General features: G+C 45.7%; 10 non-coding genes across 10 annotated transcripts; all 10 read right to left on the minus strand.

Moving 5' to 3' along the window:
- Window positions 1-25: 25 nt before the first annotated feature.
- Window positions 26-216, minus strand: LOC130319467 (U2 spliceosomal RNA). The gene has a single exon (XR_008865644.1). It is a non-coding gene; the product is annotated as a U2 spliceosomal RNA (small nuclear RNA).
- A 2,086-nt stretch (window positions 217-2,302) lies between these two features.
- On the minus strand, window positions 2,303-2,493 carry LOC130319469 (U2 spliceosomal RNA). The gene has a single exon (XR_008865645.1). It is a non-coding gene; the product is annotated as a U2 spliceosomal RNA (small nuclear RNA).
- Window positions 2,494-5,883: 3,390 nt separating this feature from the next.
- LOC130319470 (U2 spliceosomal RNA) lies at window positions 5,884-6,074 on the minus strand. Its single transcript, XR_008865646.1, has one exon. It is a non-coding gene; the product is annotated as a U2 spliceosomal RNA (small nuclear RNA).
- A 2,088-nt stretch (window positions 6,075-8,162) lies between these two features.
- On the minus strand, window positions 8,163-8,353 carry LOC130319471 (U2 spliceosomal RNA). Its single transcript, XR_008865647.1, has one exon. It is a non-coding gene; the product is annotated as a U2 spliceosomal RNA (small nuclear RNA).
- Window positions 8,354-10,433: 2,080 nt separating this feature from the next.
- Window positions 10,434-10,624, minus strand: LOC130319472 (U2 spliceosomal RNA). The gene has a single exon (XR_008865648.1). It is a non-coding gene; the product is annotated as a U2 spliceosomal RNA (small nuclear RNA).
- A 2,088-nt stretch (window positions 10,625-12,712) lies between these two features.
- On the minus strand, window positions 12,713-12,903 carry LOC130319463 (U2 spliceosomal RNA). Its single transcript, XR_008865640.1, has one exon. It is a non-coding gene; the product is annotated as a U2 spliceosomal RNA (small nuclear RNA).
- A 2,081-nt stretch (window positions 12,904-14,984) lies between these two features.
- Window positions 14,985-15,175, minus strand: LOC130319483 (U2 spliceosomal RNA). The gene has a single exon (XR_008865658.1). It is a non-coding gene; the product is annotated as a U2 spliceosomal RNA (small nuclear RNA).
- Window positions 15,176-17,265: 2,090 nt separating this feature from the next.
- LOC130319473 (U2 spliceosomal RNA) lies at window positions 17,266-17,456 on the minus strand. Its single transcript, XR_008865649.1, has one exon. It is a non-coding gene; the product is annotated as a U2 spliceosomal RNA (small nuclear RNA).
- Window positions 17,457-19,552: 2,096 nt separating this feature from the next.
- On the minus strand, window positions 19,553-19,743 carry LOC130319482 (U2 spliceosomal RNA). The gene has a single exon (XR_008865657.1). It is a non-coding gene; the product is annotated as a U2 spliceosomal RNA (small nuclear RNA).
- Window positions 19,744-21,834: 2,091 nt separating this feature from the next.
- Window positions 21,835-22,025, minus strand: LOC130319474 (U2 spliceosomal RNA). Its single transcript, XR_008865650.1, has one exon. It is a non-coding gene; the product is annotated as a U2 spliceosomal RNA (small nuclear RNA).
- Window positions 22,026-23,611: the final 1,586 nt, after the last annotated feature.

A 23,611-nucleotide genomic window follows, 5' to 3' on the forward strand; every position in this document is an offset into this window, starting at 1 on the left:
AATCTTTCTTTTTAACCCTGTAAGGGGGTGGTGCACTGTACCCGAAGATACTGCCATATCGGGTCAATGCATAGGGCGACGGAAGCAAGCTTCGAAATCGGCCCCCGTTCTCAAAAATCCATTTAATATATGGTCCCCAGATAGGGGACGTATCAGATATTAAACTGATAAGAACAGATACTACACTTGATCTTAGCCAAAAGGCCGAGAAGCGATAACCGTGAAAGGGGCGGGCCCAACAAGGTGCCCTTCATGGGCACTATCACTGCTTGCTGTCAGGGAGGCTGCCAGACAATTTTCCATGCACACTCTGGGCTGGGGGGCAGTCAACCACCAGTACACACAGCAGAACCTAAACCCATACCATTATTGCTAAGCAGCAAGACAGGGGCCCATTGCACTCCCACGGGGCCTTTTTAAATGCAATCCATAACCCGGATTTGCCAGGAACCCTTCTTACTCCTCCTACTTGCATGTGACACTGGGCTTAGGATCTGCATAGGAAACACACACACAAGCACACACCTACCTTTGTTGCCTGCAGATGCCTCCTTGGCTGTCCCCAAACGGTATCAAACCAACACCCACGGGAAGCTGTAAGCATAGAGGACATGCCTGCACCCCATTGGACTTACCTGTGTGGGTTAAATCCGGGTTATTTGACAACCTATGGCGGTGATGGTTCTGCTCAGGCAGAGCAGTGCTGATGCTCCTCATAAAGCTGTCGCTGCTGTGAAGGTTCTAGGTGACATCACAAATCCCTATGGTTACATACACAACAAAGCTGGGTTGTTGTTGTTTACACTCTGCAAGGCCTGTGGAAGTGAGTGACATCATAGCACTGTAGTTCTGAGGGTTCTAGATGGATGCAACAATCTCCTGTTGCTTCTATGAAGGCCATAATAGACGACATCACCAAACAGCTCCATAGTCACATACACAGCAAAGGAGAGATGTTGTTTACACCTAGTGATGTCAGTGGTATTGAGTGACATCACAGCACAGTGCTAAGGCTCCTGGGCCTGGACACAGCAGCGGCTGCAATATCTCAACGGAGAATACGTTTATATATATGTGTGTGTGTGCGCGTATATATATATATATATATATATATATATATATATTTCTCCGCCGAAATCACTTTTAAACCCATTTCCACCTTTTTTTCCCTTCTCTTCCTCTTACTTTTTTTTCACGTTTTTTTACGTTTTTCTCCTTTTCGCCTCTTTTCTGGGCGTATTATTCTTCTTTTTCTTCTTTTTTTTCGTCTAATGCATACCCCATCAGTGCAGCAATGCTTATTCAATACCGCCAGCAGATGGAGACACTGGGGGATAATTTTCTAAGGATTTATACTGATTTTTCCTGTCTGAATTTGTCGCACAGAAAGTTGCAGGCCAAATATGTGTGACATTTCTGCGACTTTAGCTTCTAGAGCATTTTTACAACATTATACATAGGTGCTGAAAACATAAAAAGCGACTGTTCAGCGACAGACAAGTCGCATCGGCTGAAAGTAGGCCAGAATGTCAGTCCATGTTGGAGCAGGTTTAGATACAGTCTAAAGTATAGATCTCAAAGTCTGTGCACAGAATTTAGCAAGGGCCTCGCACCTTCTGATGCATCAGGTAGGTGCACAATAGCATAGCCTAACCCTCTGTACTTTGGTCTATATTGATGCGGGACATAGACAGCCAGCTGATGACCAATCCATTAGTGCAATGGATGGCTGGAAGCATTTGTCTTTGCCTTTGCAATACCACAGAAGCAATGCATGGTCAATGTACAGCAATGACACACCTGTGTGAACAGCCAGGAGACCACCCCCCCCCCCCCCCCATGTTATGTTACATAGTTACATAGTTAGTACGGTCGAAAAAAGACATATGTCCATCAAGTTCAACCAGGGAATTAAGGGGTAGGGGTGTGGCGCGATATTGGGGAAGGGATGAGATTTTATATTTCTTCATAAGCATTAATCTTATTTTGTCAATTAGGAACATTCAGCACCCACCCGCTATCAAGGCAGCTGCCTATCATGTCATGCCCTACCTGCACAGGTGTGCTGGCTACTCAAATGATCCAATTAAGGAGGCCATTTAGTCAGCAGCAGCAGAAGTCCTGTGCCTGGACGCTCCAACAGCGGCCAGACACAAGCAGAAGCAGAAGCAGCAGAAGCAGCAGCAGCACCACCTTTTGTTTTTTGGCTGCAGCAGCAGCAAGGCCCACAGGGCTGGCTAGCTGGCTAGCCAGCAAGCAGGTAGCAATGAAAGTAGGAATCTTTCTTTTTAACCCTGTAAGGGGGTGGTGCACTGTACCCGAAGATACTGCCATATCGGGTCAATGCATAGGGCGACGGAAGCAAGCTTCGAAATCGGCCCCCGTTCTCAAAAATCCATTTAATATATGGTCCCCAGATAGGGGACGTATCAGATATTAAACTGATAAGAACAGATACTACACTTGATCTTAGCCAAAAGGCCGAGAAGCGATAACCGTGAAAGGGGCGGGCCCAACAAGGTGCCCTTCATGGGCACTATCACTGCTTGCTGTCAGGGAGGCTGCCAGACAATTTTCCATGCACACTCTGGGCTGGGGGGCAGTCAACCACCAGTACACACAGCAGAACCTAAACCCATACCATTATTGCTAAGCAGCAAGACAGGGGCCCATTGCACTCCCACGGGGCCTTTTTAACCCCTTAAGGACCGGAGGTTTTTCCGTTTTTGCATTTTCGTTTTTTGCTCCTTGCCTTTAAAAAATCATAACTCTTTCAAATTTACACCTAAAAATCCATATGATGGCTTATTTTTTGCGCCACCAATTCTACTTTGTAATGACGTCAGTCATTTTGCCCAAAAATCTATGGTGAAGCGGGAAAAAAAATCATTGTGCGACAAAATTGAAAAAAAAACGCTGTTTTGTAACTTTTGGGGGCTTCCGTTTCTACGTAGTACATTTTTCGGTAAAAATGACACCTGATATGTATTCTGTAGGTCCATATGATTAAAATGATACCCTACTTATATAGGTTTGATTTTGTCGGACTTCTGGAAAAAATCATAACTACATGCAGGAAAATTAATACGTTTAAAATTGTCATCTTCTGACCCCTATAACTTTTTTATTTTTCCGTGTTTGGGGCGGTATGAGGGCTCATTTTTTGCGCAGTGATCTGAAGTTTTTAACGGTACCATTTTTGCATTGATAGGACTTATTGATCACTTTTTATTCATTTTTAAATGATATAAAAAGTGACCAAAAATGCACTATTTTGGACTTTGGAATTTTTTTGCGCGCACGCCATTGACCGAGCGGTTTAATTAATGATATATTTTTATAATTCGGACATTTCCGCACGCGGTGATACCACATATGTTTATTTTTATTTTTATTTACACTGTGTTTTTTTTTTTATTGGAAAAGGGGGGTGATTCAAACTTTTAATAGGGGAGGGGTTAAATGATGTTTATTCACTTTTTTTTTTCACTTTTTTTTTGCAGTGTTATAGGTCCCATAGGGACCTATAACACTGCACACACTGATCTTCTATGTTGATCACTGGTTTCTCATAAGAAACCAGTGATCAACGATTCTGCCGGATGACTGCTCATGCCTGGATCTCAGGCACTGAGCAGTCATTCGGCGATCGGACAGCGAGGAGGCAGGTAGGGGCCCTCCCGCTGTCCTGTCAGCTGTTCGGGATGCCGCGATTTCACCGCGGCTATCCCGAACAGCCCACTGAGCTAGCCGGGATGCTTTCGGTTTCACTTTAGACGCGGCGTTCAACTTTGAACGCCGCGTCTAAAGGGTTAATAGCGCGCGGCACAGCGATCAATGCCGCGCGCTATTAGCCACGGGTCCCGGCCGTTGTTAGAGGCCGGGCCCGACCCGCTATGACGCGGGGCCACGCCGTGGCCCCGTGTTATAGATCGGGAGTGGACACATGACGTTCCAGTACGTCATGTGTCCTTAAGGGGTTAAATGCAATCCATAACCCGGATTTGCCAGGAACCCTTCTTACTCCTCCTACTTGCATGTGACACTGGGCTTAGGATCTGCATAGGAAACACACACACAAGCACACACCTACCTTTGTTGCCTGCAGATGCCTCCTTGGCTGTCCCCAAACGGTATCAAACCAACACCCACGGGAAGCTGTAAGCATAGAGGACATGCCTGCACCCCATTGGACTTACCTGTGTGGGTTAAATCCGGGTTATTTGACAACCTATGGCGGTGATGGTTCTGCTCAGGCAGAGCAGTGCTGATGCTCCTCATAAAGCTGTCGCTGCTGTGAAGGTTCTAGGTGACATCACAAATCCCTATGGTTACATACACAACAAAGCTGGGTTGTTGTTGTTTACACTCTGCAAGGCCTGTGGAAGTGAGTGACATCATAGCACTGTAGTTCTGAGGGTTCTAGATGGATGCAACAATCTCCTGTTGCTTCTATGAAGGCCATAATAGACGACATCACCAAACAGCTCCATAGTCACATACACAGCAAAGGAGAGATGTTGTTTACACCTAGTGATGTCAGTGGTATTGAGTGACATCACAGCACAGTGCTAAGGCTCCTGGGCCTGGACACAGCAGCGGCTGCAATATCTCAACGGAGAATACGTTTATATATATGTGTGTGTGTGCGCGTATATATATATATATATATATATATATATATATATATATATATATATATATATATTCTCCGCCGAAATCACTTTTAAACCCATTTCCACCTTTTTTTCCCTTCTCTTCCTCTTACTTTTTTTTCACGTTTTTTTACGTTTTTCTCCTTTTCGCCTCTTTTCTGGGCGTATTATTCTTCTTTTTCTTCTTTTTTTTCGTCTAATGCATACCCCATCAGTGCAGCAATGCTTATTCAATACCGCCAGCAGATGGAGACACTGGGGGATAATTTTCTAAGGATTTATACTGATTTTTCCTGTCTGAATTTGTCGCACAGAAAGTTGCAGGCCAAATATGTGTGACATTTCTGCGACTTTAGCTTCTAGAGCATTTTTACAACATTATACATAGGTGCTGAATACATAAAAAGCGACTGTTCAGCGACAGACAAGTCGCATCGGCTGAAAGTAGGCCAGAATGTCAGTCCATGTTGGAGCAGGTTTAGATACAGTCTAAAGCATAGATCTCAAAGTCTGTGCACAGAATTTAGCAAGGGCCTCGCACCTTCTGATGCATCAGGTAGGTGCACAATAGCATAGCCTAACCCTCTGTACTTTGGTCTATATTGATGCGGGACATAGACAGCCAGCTGATGACCAATCCATTAGTGCAATGGATGGCTGGAAGCATTTGTCTTTGCCTTTGCAATACCACAGAAGCAATGCATGGTCAATGTACAGCAATGACACACCTGTGTGAACAGCCAGGAGACCCCCCCCCCCCCCCCCATGTTATGTTACATAGTTACATAGTTAGTACGGTCGAAAAAAGACATATGTCCATCAAGTTCAACCAGGGAATTAAGGGGTAGGGGTGTGGCGCGATATTGGGGAAGGGATGAGATTTTATATTTCTTCATAAGCATTAATCTTATTTTGTCAATTAGGAACATTCAGCACCCACCCGCTATCAAGGCAGCTGCCTATCATGTCATGCCCTACCTGCACAGGTGTGCTGGCTACTCAAATGATCCAATTAAGGAGGCCATTTAGTCAGCAGCAGCAGAAGTCCTGTGCCTGGACGCTCCAACAGCGGCCAGACACAAGCAGAAGCAGAAGCAGCAGAAGCAGCAGCAGCACCACCTTTTGTTTTTTGGCTGCAGCAGCAGCAAGGCCCACAGGGCTGGCTAGCTGGCTAGCCAGCAAGCAGGTAGCAATGAAAGTAGGAATCTTTCTTTTTAACCCTGTAAGGGGGTGGTGCACTGTACCCGAAGATACTGCCATATCGGGTCAATGCATAGGGCGACGGAAGCAAGCTTCGAAATCGGCCCCCGTTCTCAAAAATCCATTTAATATATGGTCCCCAGATAGGGGACGTATCAGATATTAAACTGATAAGAACAGATACTACACTTGATCTTAGCCAAAAGGCCGAGAAGCGATAACCGTGAAAGGGGCGGGCCCAACAAGGTGCCCTTCATGGGCACTATCACTGCTTGCTGTCAGGGAGGCTGCCAGACAATTTTCCATGCACACTCTGGGCTGGGGGGCAGTCAACCACCAGTACACACAGCAGAACCTAAACCCATACCATTATTGCTAAGCAGCAAGACAGGGGCCCATTGCACTCCCACGGGGCCTTTTTAAATGCAATCCATAACCCGGATTTGCCAGGAACCCTTCTTACTCCTCCTACTTGCATGTGACACTGGGCTTAGGATCTGCATAGGAAACACACACACAAGCACACACCTACCTTTGTTGCCTGCAGATGCCTCCTTGGCTGTCCCCAAACGGTATCAAACCAACACCCACGGGAAGCTGTAAGCATAGAGGACATGCCTGCACCCCATTGGACTTACCTGTGTGGGTTAAATCCGGGTTATTTGACAACCTATGGCGGTGATGGTTCTGCTCAGGCAGAGCAGTGCTGATGCTCCTCATAAAGCTGTCGCTGCTGTGAAGGTTCTAGGTGACATCACAAATCCCTATGGTTACATACACAACAAAGCTGGGTTGTTGTTGTTTACACTCTGCAAGGCCTGTGGAAGTGAGTGACATCATAGCACTGTAGTTCTGAGGGTTCTAGATGGATGCAACAATCTCCTGTTGCTTCTATGAAGGCCGTAATAGACGACATCACCAAACAGCTCCATAGTCACATACACAGCAAAGGAGAGATGTTGTTTACACCTAGTGATGTCAGTGGTATTGAGTGACATCACAGCACAGTGCTAAGGCTCCTGGGCCTGGACACAGCAGCGGCTGCAATATCTCAACGGAGAATACGTTTATATATATGTGTGTGTGTGCGCGTATATATATATATATATATATATATATATATATATATATATATATTTCTCCGCCGAAATCACTTTTAAACCCATTTCCACCTTTTTTTCCCTTCTCTTCCTCTTACTTTTTTTTCACGTTTTTTTACGTTTTTCTCCTTTTCGCCTCTTTTCTGGGCGTATTATTCTTCTTTTTCTTCTTTTTTTTCGTCTAATGCATACCCCATCAGTGCAGCAATGCTTATTCAATACCGCCAGCAGATGGAGACACTGGGGGATAATTTTCTAAGGATTTATACTGATTTTTCCTGTCTGAATTTGTCGCACAGAAAGTTGCAGGCCAAATATGTGTGACATTTCTGCGACTTTAGCTTCTAGAGCATTTTTACAACATTATACATAGGTGCTGAATACATAAAAAGCGACTGTTCAGCGACAGACAAGTCGCATCGGCTGAAAGTAGGCCAGAATGTCAGTCCATGTTGGAGCAGGTTTAGATACAGTCTAAAGTATAGATCTCAAAGTCTGTGCACAGAATTTAGCAAGGGCCTCGCACCTTCTGATGCATCAGGTAGGTGCACAATAGCATAGCCTAACCCTCTGTACTTTGGTCTATATTGATGCGGGACATAGACAGCCAGCTGATGACCAATCCATTAGTGCAATGGATGGCTGGAAGCATTTGTCTTTGCCTTTGCAATACCACAGAAGCAATGCATGGTCAATGTACAGCAATGACACACCTGTGTGAACAGCCAGGAGACCCCCCCCCCCATGTTATGTTACATAGTTACATAGTTAGTACGGTCGAAAAAAGACATATGTCCATCAAGTTCAACCAGGGAATTAAGGGGTAGGGGTGTGACGCGATATTGGGGAAGGGATGAGATTTTATATTTCTTCATAAGCATTAATCTTATTTTGTCAATTAGGAACATTCAGCACCCACCCGCTATCAAGGCAGCTGCCTATCATGTCATGCCCTACCTGCACAGGTGTGCTGGCTACTCAAATGATCCAATTAAGGAGGCCATTTAGTCAGCAGCAGCAGAAGTCCTGTGCCTGGACGCTCCAACAGCGGCCAGACACAAGCAGAAGCAGAAGCAGCAGAAGCAGCAGCAGCACCACCTTTTGTTTTTTGGCTGCAGCAGCAGCAAGGCCCACAGGGCTGGCTAGCTGGCTAGCCAGCAAGCAGGTAGCAATGAAAGTAGGAATCTTTCTTTTTAACCCTGTAAGGGGGTGGTGCACTGTACCCGAAGATACTGCCATATCGGGTCAATGCATAGGGCGACGGAAGCAAGCTTCGAAATCGGCCCCCGTTCTCAAAAATCCATTTAATATATGGTCCCCAGATAGGGGACGTATCAGATATTAAACTGATAAGAACAGATACTACACTTGATCTTAGCCAAAAGGCCGAGAAGCGATAACCGTGAAAGGGGCGGGCCCAACAAGGTGCCCTTCATGGGCACTATCACTGCTTGCTGTCAGGGAGGCTGCCAGACAATTTTCCATGCACACTCTGGGCTGGGGGGCAGTCAACCACCAGTACACACAGCAGAACCTAAACCCATACCATTATTGCTAAGCAGCAAGACAGGGGCCCATTGCACTCCCACGGGGCCTTTTTAAATGCAATCCATAACCCGGATTTGCCAGGAACCCTTCTTACTCCTCCTACTTGCATGTGACACTGGGCTTAGGATCTGCATAGGAAACACACACAAGCACACACCTACCTTTGTTGCCTGCAGATGCCTCCTTGGCTGTCCCCAAACGGTATCAAACCAACACCCACGGGAAGCTGTAAGCATAGAGGACATGCCTGCACCCCATTGGACTTACCTGTGTGGGTTAAATCCGGGTTATTTGACAACCTATGGCGGTGATGGTTCTGCTCAGGCAGAGCAGTGCTGATGCTCCTCATAAAGCTGTCGCTGCTGTGAAGGTTCTAGGTGACATCACAAATCCCTATGGTTACATACACAACAAAGCTGGGTTGTTGTTGTTTACACTCTGCAAGGCCTGTGGAAGTGAGTGACATCATAGCACTGTAGTTCTGAGGGTTCTAGATGGATGCAACAATCTCCTGTTGCTTCTATGAAGGCCATAATAGACGACATCACCAAACAGCTCCATAGTCACATACACAGCAAAGGAGAGATGTTGTTTACACCTAGTGATGTCAGTGGTATTGAGTGACATCACAGCACAGTGCTAAGGCTCCTGGGCCTGGACACAGCAGCGGCTGCAATATCTCAACGGAGAATACGTTTATATATATGTGTGTGTGTGCGCGTATATATATATATATATATATATATATATATATATATTTCTCCGCCGAAATCACTTTTAAACCCATTTCCACCTTTTTTTCCCTTCTCTTCCTCTTACTTTTTTTTCACGTTTTTTTACGTTTTTCTCCTTTTCGCCTCTTTTCTGGGCGTATTATTCTTCTTTTTCTTCTTTTTTTTCGTCTAATGCATACCCCATCAGTGCAGCAATGCTTATTCAATACCGCCAGCAGATGGAGACACTGGGGGATAATTTTCTAAGGATTTATACTGATTTTTCCTGTCTGAATTTGTCGCACAGAAAGTTGCAGGCCAAATATGTGTGACATTTCTGCGACTTTAGCTTCTAGAGCATTTTTACAACATTATACATAGGTGCTGAATACATAAAAAGCGACTGTTCAGCGACAGACAAGTCGCATCGGCTGAAAGTAGGCCAGAATGTCAGTCCATGTTGGAGCAGGTTTAGATACAGTCTAAAGTATAGATCTCAAAGTCTGTGCACAGAATTTAGCAAGGGCCTCGCACCTTCTGATGCATCAGGTAGGTGCACAATAGCATAGCCTAACCCTCTGTACTTTGGTCTATATTGATGCGGGACATAGACAGCCAGCTGATGACCAATCCATTAGTGCAATGGATGGCTGGAAGCATTTGTCTTTGCCTTTGCAATACCACAGAAGCAATGCATGGTCAATGTACAGCAATGACACACCTGTGTGAACAGCCAGGAGACCCCCCCCCCCCCATGTTATGTTACATAGTTACATAGTTAGTACGGTCGAAAAAAGACATATGTCCATCAAGTTCAACCAGGGAATTAAGGGGTAGGGGTGTGGCGCGATATTGGGGAAGGGATGAGATTTTATATTTCTTCATAAGCATTAATCTTATTTTGTCAATTAGGAACATTCAGCACCCACCCGCTATCAAGGCAGCTGCCTATCATGTCATGCCCTACCTGCACAGGTGTGCTGGCTACTCAAATGATCCAATTAAGGAGGCCATTTAGTCAGCAGCAGCAGAAGTCCTGTGCCTGGACGCTCCAACAGCGGCCAGACACAAGCAGAAGCAGAAGCAGCAGAAGCAGCAGCAGCACCACCTTTTGTTTTTTGGCTGCAGCAGCAGCAAGGCCCACAGGGCTGGCTAGCTGGCTAGCCAGCAAGCAGGTAGCAATGAAAGTAGGAATCTTTCTTTTTAACCCTGTAAGGGGGTGGTGCACTGTACCCGAAGATACTGCCATATCGGGTCAATGCATAGGGCGACGGAAGCAAGCTTCGAAATCGGCCCCCGTTCTCAAAAATCCATTTAATATATGGTCCCCAGATAGGGGACGTATCAGATATTAAACTGATAAGAACAGATACTACACTTGATCTTAGCCAAAAGGCCGAGAAGCGATAACCGTGAAAGGGGCGGGCCCAACAAGGTGCCCTTCATGGGCACTATCACTGCTTGCTGTCAGGGAGGCTGCCAGACAATTTTCCATGCACACTCTGGGCTGGGGGGCAGTCAACCACCAGTACACACAGCAGAACCTAAACCCATACCATTATTGCTAAGCAGCAAGACAGGGGCCCATTGCACTCCCACGGGGCCTTTTTAAATGCAATCCATAACCCGGATTTGCCAGGAACCCTTCTTACTCCTCCTACTTGCATGTGACACTGGGCTTAGGATCTGCATAGGAAACACACACACAAGCACACACCTACCTTTGTTGCCTGCAGATGCCTCCTTGGCTGTCCCCAAACGGTATCAAACCAACACCCACGGGAAGCTGTAAGCATAGAGGACATGCCTGCACCCCATTGGACTTACCTGTGTGGGTTAAATCCGGGTTATTTGACAACCTATGGCGGTGATGGTTCTGCTCAGGCAGAGCAGTGCTGATGCTCCTCATAAAGCTGTCGCTGCTGTGAAGGTTCTAGGTGACATCACAAATCCCTATGGTTACATACACAACAAAGCTGGGTTGTTGTTGTTTACACTCTGCAAGGCCTGTGGAAGTGAGTGACATCATAGCACTGTAGTTCTGAGGGTTCTAGATGGATGCAACAATCTCCTGTTGCTTCTATGAAGGCCATAATAGACGACATCACCAAACAGCTCCATAGTCACATACACAGCAAAGGAGAGATGTTGTTTACACCTAGTGATGTCAGTGGTATTGAGTGACATCACAGCACAGTGCTAAGGCTCCTGGGCCTGGACACAGCAGCGGCTGCAATATCTCAACGGAGAATACGTTTATATATATGTGTGTGTGTGCGCGTATATATATATATATATATATATATATATATATATATATATATATTTCTCCGCCGAAATCACTTTTAAACCCATTTCCACCTTTTTTTCCCTTCTCTTCCTCTTACTTTTTTTTCACGTTTTTTTACGTTTTTCTCCTTTTCGCCTCTTTTCTGGGCGTATTATTCTTCTTTTTCTTCTTTTTTTTCGTCTAATGCATACCCCATCAGTGCAGCAATGCTTATTCAATACCGCCAGCAGATGGAGACACTGGGGGATAATTTTCTAAGGATTTATACTGATTTTTCCTGTCTGAATTTGTCGCACAGAAAGTTGCAGGCCAAATATGTGTGACATTTCTGCGACTTTAGCTTCTAGAGCATTTTTACAACATTATACATAGGTGCTGAATACATAAAAAGCGACTGTTCAGCGACAGACAAGTCGCATCGGCTGAAAGTAGGCCAGAATGTCAGTCCATGTTGGAGCAGGTTTAGATACAGTCTAAAGTATAGATCTCAAAGTCTGTGCACAGAATTTAGCAAGGGCCTCGCACCTTCTGATGCATCAGGTAGGTGCACAATAGCATAGCCTAACCCTCTGTACTTTGGTCTATATTGATGCGGGACATAGACAGCCAGCTGATGACCAATCCATTAGTGCAATGGATGGCTGGAAGCATTTGTCTTTGCCTTTGCAATACCACAGAAGCAATGCATGGTCAATGTACAGCAATGACACACCTGTGTGAACAGCCAGGAGACCCCCCCCCCCATGTTATGTTACATAGTTACATAGTTAGTACGGTCGAAAAAAGACATATGTCCATCAAGTTCAACCAGGGAATTAAGGGGTAGGGGTGTGGCGCGATATTGGGGAAGGGATGAGATTTTATATTTCTTCATAAGCATTAATCTTATTTTGTCAATTAGGAACATTCAGCACCCACCCGCTATCAAGGCAGCTGCCTATCATGTCATGCCCTACCTGCACAGGTGTGCTGGCTACTCAAATGATCCAATTAAGGAGGCCATTTAGTCAGCAGCAGCAGAAGTCCTGTGCCTGGACGCTCCAACAGCGGCCAGACACAAGCAGAAGCAGAAGCAGCAGAAGCAGCAGCAGCACCACCTTTTGTTTTTTGGCTGCAGCAGCAGCAAGGCCCACAGGGCTGGCTAGCTGGCTAGCCAGCAAGCAGGTAGCAATGAAAGTAGGAATCTTTCTTTTTAACCCTGTAAGGGGGTGGTGCACTGTACCCGAAGATACTGCCATATCGGGTCAATGCATAGGGCGACGGAAGCAAGCTTCGAAATCGGCCCCCATTCTCAAAAATCCATTTAATATATGGTCCCCAGATAGGGGACGTATCAGATATTAAACTGATAAGAACAGATACTACACTTGATCTTAGCCAAAAGGCCGAGAAGCGATAACCGTGAAAGGGGTGGGCCCAACAAGGTGCCCTTCATGGGCACTATCACTGCTTGCTGTCAGGGAGGCTGCCAGACAATTTTCCATGCACACTCTGGGCTGGGGGGCAGTCAACCACCAGTACACACAGCAGAACCTAAACCCATACCATTATTGCTAAGCAGCAAGACAGGGGCCCATTGCACTCCCACGGGGCCTTTTTAAATGCAATCCATAACCCGGATTTGCCAGGAACCCTTCTTACTCCTCCTACTTGCATGTGACACTGGGCTTAGGATCTGCATAGGAAACACACACACAAGCACACACCTACCTTTGTTGCCTGCAGATGCCTCCTTGGCTGTCCCCAAACGGTATCAAACCAACACCCACGGGAAGCTGTAAGCATAGAGGACATGCCTGCACCCCATTGGACTTACCTGTGTGGGTTAAATCCGGGTTATTTGACAACCTATGGCGGTGATGGTTCTGCTCAGGCAGAGCAGTGCTGATGCTCCTCATAAAGCTGTCGCTGCTGTGAAGGTTCTAGGTGACATCACAAATCCCTATGGTTACATACACAACAAAGCTGGGTTGTTGTTGTTTACACTCTGCAAGGCCTGTGGAAGTGAGTGACATCATAGCACTGTAGTTCTGAGGGTTCTAGATGGATGCAACAATCTCCTGTTGCTTCTATGAAGGCCATAATAGACGACATCACCAAACAGCTCCATAGTCACATACACAGCAAAGGAGAGATGTTGTTTACACCTAGTGATGTCAGTGGTATTGAGTGACATCACAGCACAGTGCTAAGGCTCCTGGGCCTGGACACAGCAGCGGCTGCAATATCTCAACGGAGAATACGTTTATATATATGTGTGTGTGTGCGCGTATATATATATATATATATATATATATATATATATTTCTCCGCCGAAATCACTTTTAAACCCATTTCCACCTTTTTTTCCCTTCTCTTCCTCTTACTTTTTCTTCACGTTTTTTTACGTTTTTCTCCTTTTCGCCTCTTTTCTGGGCGTATTATTCTTCTTTTTCTTCTTTTTTTTCGTCTAATGCATACCCCATCAGTGCAGCAATGCTTATTCAATACCGCCAGCAGATGGAGACACTGGGGGATAATTTTCTAAGGATTTATACTGATTTTTCCTGTCTGAATTTGTCGCACAGAAAGTTGCAGGCCAAATATGTGTGAAATTTCTGCGACTTTAGCTTCTAGAGCATTTTTACAACATTATACATAGGTGCTGAATACATAAAAAGCGACTGTTCAGCGACAGACAAGTCGCATCGGCTGAAAGTAGGCCAGAATGTCAGTCCATGTTGGAGCAGGTTTAGATACAGTCTAAAGTATAGATCTCAAAGTCTGTGCACAGAATTTAGCAAGGGCCTCGCACCTTCTGATGCATCAGGTAGGTGCACAATAGCATAGCCTAACCCTCTGTACTTTGGTCTATATTGATGCGGGACATAGACAGCCAGCTGATGACCAATCCATCAGTGCAATGGATGGCTGGAAGCATTTGTCTTTGCCTTTGCAATACCACAGAAGCAATGCATGGTCAATGTACAGCAATGACACACCTGTGTGAACAGCCAGGAGACACCCCCCCCCCCCATGTTATGTTACATAGTTACATAGTTAGTACGGTCGAAAAAAGACATATGTCCATCAAGTTCAACCAGGGAATTAAGGGGTAGGGGTGTGGCGCGATATTGGGGAAGGGATGAGATTTTATATTTCTTCATAAGCATTAATCTTATTTTGTCAATTAGGAACATTCAGCACCCACCCGCTATCAAGGCAGCTGCCTATCATGTCATGCCCTACCTGCACAGGTGTGCTGGCTACTCAAATGATCCAATTAAGGAGGCCATTTAGTCAGCAGCAGCAGAAGTCCTGTGCCTGGACGCTCCAACAGCGGCCAGACACAAGCAGAAGCAGAAGCAGCAGAAGCAGCAGCAGCACCACCTTTTGTTTTTTGGCTGCAGCAGCAGCAAGGCCCACAGGGCTGGCTAGCTGGCTAGCCAGCAAGCAGGTAGCAATGAAAGTAGGAATCTTTCTTTTTAACCCTGTAAGGGGGTGGTGCACTGTACCCGAAGATACTGCCATATCGGGTCAATACATAGGGCGACGGAAGCAAGCTTCGAAATCGGCCCCCGTTCTCAAAAATCCATTTAATATATGGTCCCCAGATAGGGGACGTATCAGATATTAAACTGATAAGAACAGATACTACACTTGATCTTAGCCAAAAGGCCGAGAAGCGATAACCGTGAAAGGGGCGGGCCCAACAAGGTGCCCTTCATGGGCACTATCACTGCTTGCTGTCAGGGAGGCTGCCAGACAATTTTCCATGCACACTCTGGGCTGGGGGGCAGTCAACCACCAGTACACACAGCAGAACCTAAACCCATACCATTATTGCTAAGCAGCAAGACAGGGGCCCATTGCACTCCCACGGGGCCTTTTTAAATGCAATCCATAACCCGGATTTGCCAGGAACCCTTCTTACTCCTCCTACTTGCATGTGACACTGGGCTTAGGATCTGCATAGGAAACACACACACAAGCACACACCTACCTTTGTTGCCTGCAGATGCCTCCTTGGCTGTCCCCAAACGGTATCAAACCAACACCCACGGGAAGCTGTAAGCATAGAGGACATGCCTGCACCCCATTGGACTTACCTGTGTGGGTTAAATCCGGGTTATTTGACAACCTATGGCGGTGATGGTTCTGCTCAGGCAGAGCAGTGCTGATGCTCCTCATAAAGCTGTCGCTGCTGTGAAGGTTCTAGGTGACATCACAAATCCCTATGGTTACATACACAACAAAGCTGGGTTGTTGTTGTTTACACTCTGCAAGGCCTGTGGAAGTGAGTGACATCATAGCACTGTAGTTCTGAGGGTTCTAGATGGATGCAACAATCTCCTGTTGCTTCTATGAAGGCCATAATAGACGACATCACCAAACAGCTCCATAGTCACATACACAGCAAAGGAGAGATGTTGTTTACACCTAGTGATGTCAGTGGTATTGAGTGACATCACAGCACAGTGCTAAGGCTCCTGGGCCTGGACACAGCAGCGGCTGCAATATCTCAACGGAGAATACGTTTATATATATGTGTGTGTGTGCGCGTATATATATATATATATATATATATATATATATATATATATTTCTCCGCCGAAATCACTTTTAAACCCATTTCCACCTTTTTTTCCCTTCTCTTCCTCTTACTTTTTTTTCACGTTTTTTTACGTTTTTCTCCTTTTCGCCTCTTTTCTGGGCGTATTATTCTTCTTTTTTCTTCTTTTTTTTCGTCTAATGCATACCCCATCAGTGCAGCAATGCTTATTCAATACCGCCAGCAGATGGAGACACTGGGGGATAATTTTCTAAGGATTTATACTGATTTTTCCTGTCTGAATTTGTCGCACAGAAAGTTGCAGGCCAAATATGTGTGACATTTCTGCGACTTTAGCTTCTAGAGCATTTTTACAACATTATACATAGGTGCTGAATACATAAAAAGCGACTGTTCAGCGACAGACAAGTCGCATCGGCTGAAAGTAGGCCAGAATGTCAGTCCATGTTGGAGCAGGTTTAGATACAGTCTAAAGTATAGATCTCAAAGTCTGTGCACAGAATTTAGCAAGGGCCTCGCACCTTCTGATGCATCAGGTAGGTGCACAATAGCATAGCCTAACCCTCTGTACTTTGGTCTATATTGATGCGGGACATAGACAGCCAGCTGATGACCAATCCATTAGTGCAATGGATGGCTGGAAGCATTTGTCTTTGCCTTTGCAATACCACAGAAGCAATGCATGGTCAATGTACAGCAATGACACACCTGTGTGAACAGCCAGGAGACCCCCCCCCCCCCCCCATGTTATGTTACATAGTTACATAGTTAGTACGGTCGAAAAAAGACATATGTCCATCAAGTTCAACCAGGGAATTAAGGGGTAGGGGTGTGGCGCGATATTGGGGAAGGGATGAGATTTTATATTTCTTCATAAGCATTAATCTTATTTTGTCAATTAGGAACATTCAGCACCCACCCGCTATCAAGGCAGCTGCCTATCATGTCATGCCCTACCTGCACAGGTGTGCTGGCTACTCAAATGATCCAATTAAGGAGGCCATTTAGTCAGCAGCAGCAGAAGTCCTGTGCCTGGACGCTCCAACAGCGGCCAGACACAAGCAGAAGCAGAAGCAGCAGAAGCAGCAGCAGCACCACCTTTTGTTTTTTGGCTGCAGCAGCAGCAAGGCCCACAGGGCTGGCTAGCTGGCTAGCCAGCAAGCAGGTAGCAATGAAAGTAGGAATCTTTCTTTTTAACCCTGTAAGGGGGTGGTGCACTGTACCCGAAGATACTGCCATATCGGGTCAATGCATAGGGCGACGGAAGCAAGCTTCGAAATCGGCCCCCGTTCTCAAAAATCCATTTAATATATGGTCCCCAGATAGGGGACGTATCAGATATTAAACTGATAAGAACAGATACTACACTTGATCTTAGCCAAAAGGCCGAGAAGCGATAACCGTGAAAGGGGCGGGCCCAACAAGGTGCCCTTCATGGGCACTATCACTGCTTGCTGTCAGGGAGGCTGCCAGACAATTTTCCATGCACACTCTGGGCTGGGGGGCAGTCAACCACCAGTACACACAGCAGAACCTAAACCCATACCATTATTGCTAAGCAGCAAGACAGGGGCCCATTGCACTCCCACGGGCCTTTTTAAATGCAATCCATAACCCGGATTTGCCAGGAACCCTTCTTACTCCTCCTACTTGCATGTGACACTGGGCTTAGGATCTGCATAGGAAACACACACACAAGCACACACCTACCTTTGTTGCCTGCAGATGCCTCCTTGGCTGTCCCCAAACGGTATCAAACCAACACCCACGGGAAGCTGTAAGCATAGAGGACATGCCTGCACCCCATTGGACTTACCTGTGTGGGTTAAATCCGGGTTATTTGACAACCTATGGCGGTGATGGTTCTGCTCAGGCAGAGCAGTGCTGATGCTCCTCATAAAGCTGTCGCTGCTGTGAAGGTTCTAGGTGACATCACAAATCCCTATGGTTACATACACAACAAAGCTGGGTTGTTGTTGTTTACACTCTGCAAGGCCTGTGGAAGTGAGTGACATCATAGCACTGTAGTTCTGAGGGTTCTAGATGGATGCAACAATCTCCTGTTGCTTCTATGAAGGCCATAATAGACGACATCACCAAACAGCTCCATAGTCACATACACAGCAAAGGAGAGATGTTGTTTACACCTAGTGATGTCAGTGGTATTGAGTGACATCACAGCACAGTGCTAAGGCTCCTGGGCCTGGACACAGCAGCGGCTGCAATATCTCAACGGAGAATACGTTTATATATATGTGTGTGTGTGCGCGTATATATATATATATATATATATATATATATATATATATATATATATATATCTCCGCCGAAATCACTTTTAAACCCATTTCCACCTTTTTTTCCCTTCTCTTCCTCTTACTTTTTTTTCACGTTTTTTTACGTTTTTCTCCTTTTCGCCTCTTTTCTGGGCGTATTATTCTTCTTTTTCTTCTTTTTTTTCGTCTAATGCATACCCCATCAGTGCAGCAATGCTTATTCAATACCGCCAGCAGATGGAGACACTGGGGGATAATTTTCTAAGGATTTATACTGATTTTTCCTGTCTGAATTTGTCGCACAGAAAGTTGCAGGCCAAATATGTGTGACATTTCTGCGACTTTAGCTTCTAGAGCATTTTTACAAAATTATACATAGGTGCTGAATACATAAAAAGCGACTGTTCAGCGACAGACAAGTCGCATCGGCTGAAAGTAGGCCAGAATGTCAGTCCATGTTGGAGCAGGTTTAGATACAGTCTAAAGTATAGATCTCAAAGTCTGTGCACAGAATTTAGCAAGGGCCTCGCACCTTCTGATGCATCAGGTAGGTGCACAATAGCATAGCCTAACCCTCTGTACTTTGGTCTATATTGATGCGGGACATAGACAGCCAGCTGATGACCAATCCATTAGTGCAATGGATGGCTGGAAGCATTTGTCTTTGCCTTTGCAATACCACAGAAGCAATGCATGGTCAATGTACAGCAATGACACACCTGTGTGAACAGCCAGGAGACCCCCCCCCCCCCCCCATGTTATGTTACATAGTTACATAGTTAGTACGGTCGAAAAAAGACATATGTCCATCAAGTTCAACCAGGGAATTAAGGGGTAGGGGTGTGGCGCGATATTGGGGAAGGGATGAGATTTTATATTTCTTCATAAGCATTAATCTTATTTTGTCAATTAGGAACATTCAGCACCCACCCGCTATCAAGGCAGCTGCCTATCATGTCATGCCCTACCTGCACAGGTGTGCTGGCTACTCAAATGATCCAATTAAGGAGGCCATTTAGTCAGCAGCAGCAGAAGTCCTGTGCCTGGACGCTCCAACAGCGGCCAGACACAAGCAGAAGCAGAAGCAGCAGAAGCAGCAGCAGCACCACCTTTTGTTTTTTGGCTGCAGCAGCATCAAGGCCCACAGGGCTGGCTAGCTGGCTAGCCAGCAAGCAGGTAGCAATGAAAGTAGGAATCTTTCTTTTTAACCCTGTAAGGGGGTGGTGCACTGTACCCGAAGATACTGCCATATCGGGTCAATGCATAGGGCGACGGAAGCAAGCTTCGAAATCGGCCCCCGTTCTCAAAAATCCATTTAATATATGGTCCCCAGATAGGGGACGTATCAGATATTAAACTGATAAGAACAGATACTACACTTGATCTTAGCCAAAAGGCTGAGAAGCAATAACCGTGAAAGGGGCGGGCCCAACAAGGTGCCCTTCATGGGCACTATCACTGCTTGCTGTCAGGGAGGCTGCCAGACAATTTTCCATGCACACTCTGGGCTGGGGGGCAGTCAACCACCAGTACACACAGCAGAACCTAAACCCATACCATTATTGCTAAGCAGCAAGACAGGGGCCCATTGCACTCCCACGGGGCCTTTTTAAATGCAATCCATAACCCGGATTTGCCAGGAACCCTTCTTACTCCTCCTACTTGCATGTGACACTGGGCTTAGGATCTGCATAGGAAACACACACACAAGCACACACCTACCTTTGTTGCCTGCAGATGCCTCCTTGGCTGTCCCCAAACGGTATCAAACCAACACCCACGGGAAGCTGTAAGCATAGAGGACATGCCTGCACCCCATTGGACTTACCTGTGTGGGTTAAATCCGGGTTATTTGACAACCTATGGCGGTGATGGTTCTGCTCAGGCAGAGCAGTGCTGATGCTCCTCATAAAGCTGTCGCTGCTGTGAAGGTTCTAGGTGACATCACAAATCCCTATGGTTACATACACAACAAAGCTGGGTTGTTGTTGTTTACACTCTGCAAGGCCTGTGGAAGTGAGTGACATCATAGCACTGTAGTTCTGAGGGTTCTAGATGGATGCAACAATCTCCTGTTGCTTCTATGAAGGCCATAATAGACGACATCACCAAACAGCTCCATAGTCACATACACAGCAAAGGAGAGATGTTGTTTACACCTAGTGATGTCAGTGGTATTGAGTGACATCACAGCACAGTGCTAAGGCTCCTGGGCCTGGACACAGCAGCGGCTGCAATATCTCAACGGAGAATACGTTTATATATATATGTGTGTGTGTGCGCGTATATATATATATATATATATATATATATATATATATATATTCTCCGCCGAAATCACTTTTAAACCCATTTCCACCTTTTTTTCCCTTCTCTTCCTCTTACTTTTTTTTCACGTTTTTTTACGTTTTTCTCCTTTTCGCCTCTTTTCTGGGCGTATTATTCTTCTTTTTCTTCTTTTTTTTCGTCTAATGCATACCCCATCAGTGCAGCAATGCTTATTCAATACCGCCAGCAGATGGAGACACTGGGGGATAATTTTCTAAGGATTTATACTGATTTTTCCTGTCTGAATTTGTCGCACAGAAAGTTGCAGGCCAAATATGTGTGACATTTCTGCGACTTTTTTAGCTTCTAGAGCATTTTTACAACATTATACATAGGTGCTGAATACATAAAAAGAAACTGTTCAGCGACAGACAAGTCGCATCGGCTGAAAGTAGGCCAGAATGTCAGTCCATGTTGGAGCAGGTTTAGATACAGTCTAAAGTATAGATCTCAAAGTCTGTGCACAGAATTTAGCAAGGGCCTCGCACCTTCTGATGCATCAGGTAGGTGCACAATAGCATAGCCTAACCCTCTGTACTTTGGTCTATATTGATGCGGGACATAGACAGCCAGCTGATGACCAATCCATTAGTGCAATGGATGGCTGGAAGCATTTGTCTTTGCCTTTGCAATACCACAGAAGCAATGCATGGTCAATGTACAGCAATGACACACCTGTGTGAACAGCCAGGAGACCCCCCCCCCCCCCATGTTATGTTACATAGTTACATAGTTAGTACGGTCGAAAAAAGACATATGTCCATCAAGTTCAACCAGGGAATTAAGGGGTAGGGGTGTGGCGCGATATTGGGGAAGGGATGAGATTTTATATTTCTTCATAAGCATTAATCTTATTTTGTCAATTAGGAACATTCAGCACCCACCCGCTATCAAGGCAGCTGCCTATCATGTCATGCCCTACCTGCACAGGTGTGCTGGCTACTCAAATGATCCAATTAAGGAGGCCATTTAGTCAGCAGCAGCAGAAGTCCTGTGCCTGGACGCTCCAACAGCGGCCAGACACAAGCAGAAGCAGAAGCAGCAGAAGCAGCAGCAGCACCACCTTTTGTTTTTTGGCTGCAGCAGCAGCAAGGCCCACAGGGCTGGCTAGCTGGCTAGCCAGCAAGCAGGTAGCAATGAAAGTAGGAATCTTTCTTTTTAACCCTGTAAGGGGGTGGTGCACTGTACCCGAAGATACTGCCATATCGGGTCAATGCATAGGGCGACGGAAGCAAGCTTCGAAATCGGCCCCCGTTCTCAAAAATCCATTTAATATATGGTCCCCAGATAGGGGACGTATCAGATATTAAACTGATAAGAACAGATACTACACTTGATCTTAGCCAAAAGGCCGAGAAGCGATAACCGTGAAAGGGGCGGGCCCAACAAGGTGCCCTTCATGGGCACTATCACTGCTTGCTGTCAGGGAGGCTGCCAGACAATTTTCCATGCACACTCTGGGCTGGGGGGCAGTCAACCACCAGTACACACAGCAGAACCTAAACCCATACCATTATTGCTAAGCAGCAAGACAGGGGCCCATTGCACTCCCACGGGGCCTTTTTAAATGCAATCCATAACCCGGATTTGCCAGGAACCCTTCTTACTCCTCCTACTTGCATGTGACACTGGGCTTAGGATCTGCATAGGAAACACACACACAAGCACACACCTACCTTTGTTGCCTGCAGATGCCTCCTTGGCTGTCCCCAAACGGTATCAAACCAACACCCACGGGAAGCTGTAAGCATAGAGGACATGCCTGCACCCCATTGGACTTACCTGTGTGGGTTAAATCCGGGTTATTTGACAACCTATGGCGGTGATGGTTCTGCTCAGGCAGAGCAGTGCTGATGCTCCTCATAAAGCTGTCGCTGCTGTGAAGGTTCTAGGTGACATCACAAATCCCTATGGTTACATACACAACAAAGCTGGGTTGTTGTTGTTTACACTCTGCAAGGCCTGTGGAAGTGAGTGACATCATAGCACTGTAGTTCTGAGGGTTCTAGATGGATGCAACAATCTCCTGTTGCTTCTATGAAGGCCATAATAGACGACATCACCAAACAGCTCCATAGTCACATACACAGCAAAGGAGAGATGTTGTTTACACCTAGTGATGTCAGTGGTATTGAGTGACATCACAGCACAGTGCTAAGGCTCCTGGGCCTGGACACAGCAGCGGCTGCAATATCTCAACGGAGAATACGTTTATATATATATGTGTGTGTGTGCGCGTATATATATATATATATATATATATATATATATATATATATATATTTCTCCGCCGAAATCACTTTTAAACCCATTTCCACCTTTTTTTCCCTTCTCTTCCTCTTACTTTTTTTTCACGTTTTTTTACGTTTTTCTCCTTTTCTCCTTTTCGCCTCTTTTCTGGGCGTATTATTCTTCTTTTTCTTCTTTTTTTTCGTCTAATGCATACCCCATCAGTGCAGCAATGCTTATTCAATACCGCCAGCAGATGGAGACACTGGGGGATAATTTTCTAAGGATTTATACTGATTTTTCCTGTGTGAATTTGTCGCACAGAAAGTTGCAGGCCAAATATGTGTGACATTTCTGCGAATTTAGCTTCTAGAGCATTTTTACAACATTATACATAGGTGCTGAATACATAAAAAGCGACTGTTCAGCGACAGACAAGTCGCATCGGCTGAAAGTAGGCCAGAATGTCAGTCCATGTTGGAGCAGGTTTAGATACAGTCTAAAGTATAGATCTCAAAGTCTGTGCACAGAATTTAGCAAGGGCCTCGCACCTTCTGATGCATCAGGTAGGTGCACAATAGAATAGCCTAACCCTCTGTACTTTGGTCTATATTGATGCGGGACATAGACAGCCAGCTGATGACCAATCCATTAGTGCAATGGATGGCTGGAAGCATTTGTCTTTGCCTTTGCAATACCACAGAAGCAATGCATGGTCAA

The sequence above is a fragment of the Hyla sarda genome, unplaced genomic scaffold, assembly GCF_029499605.1.
Source record: "Hyla sarda isolate aHylSar1 unplaced genomic scaffold, aHylSar1.hap1 scaffold_2134, whole genome shotgun sequence".
NCBI classification, from domain to species: Eukaryota; Metazoa; Chordata; class Amphibia; order Anura; family Hylidae; genus Hyla; species Hyla sarda.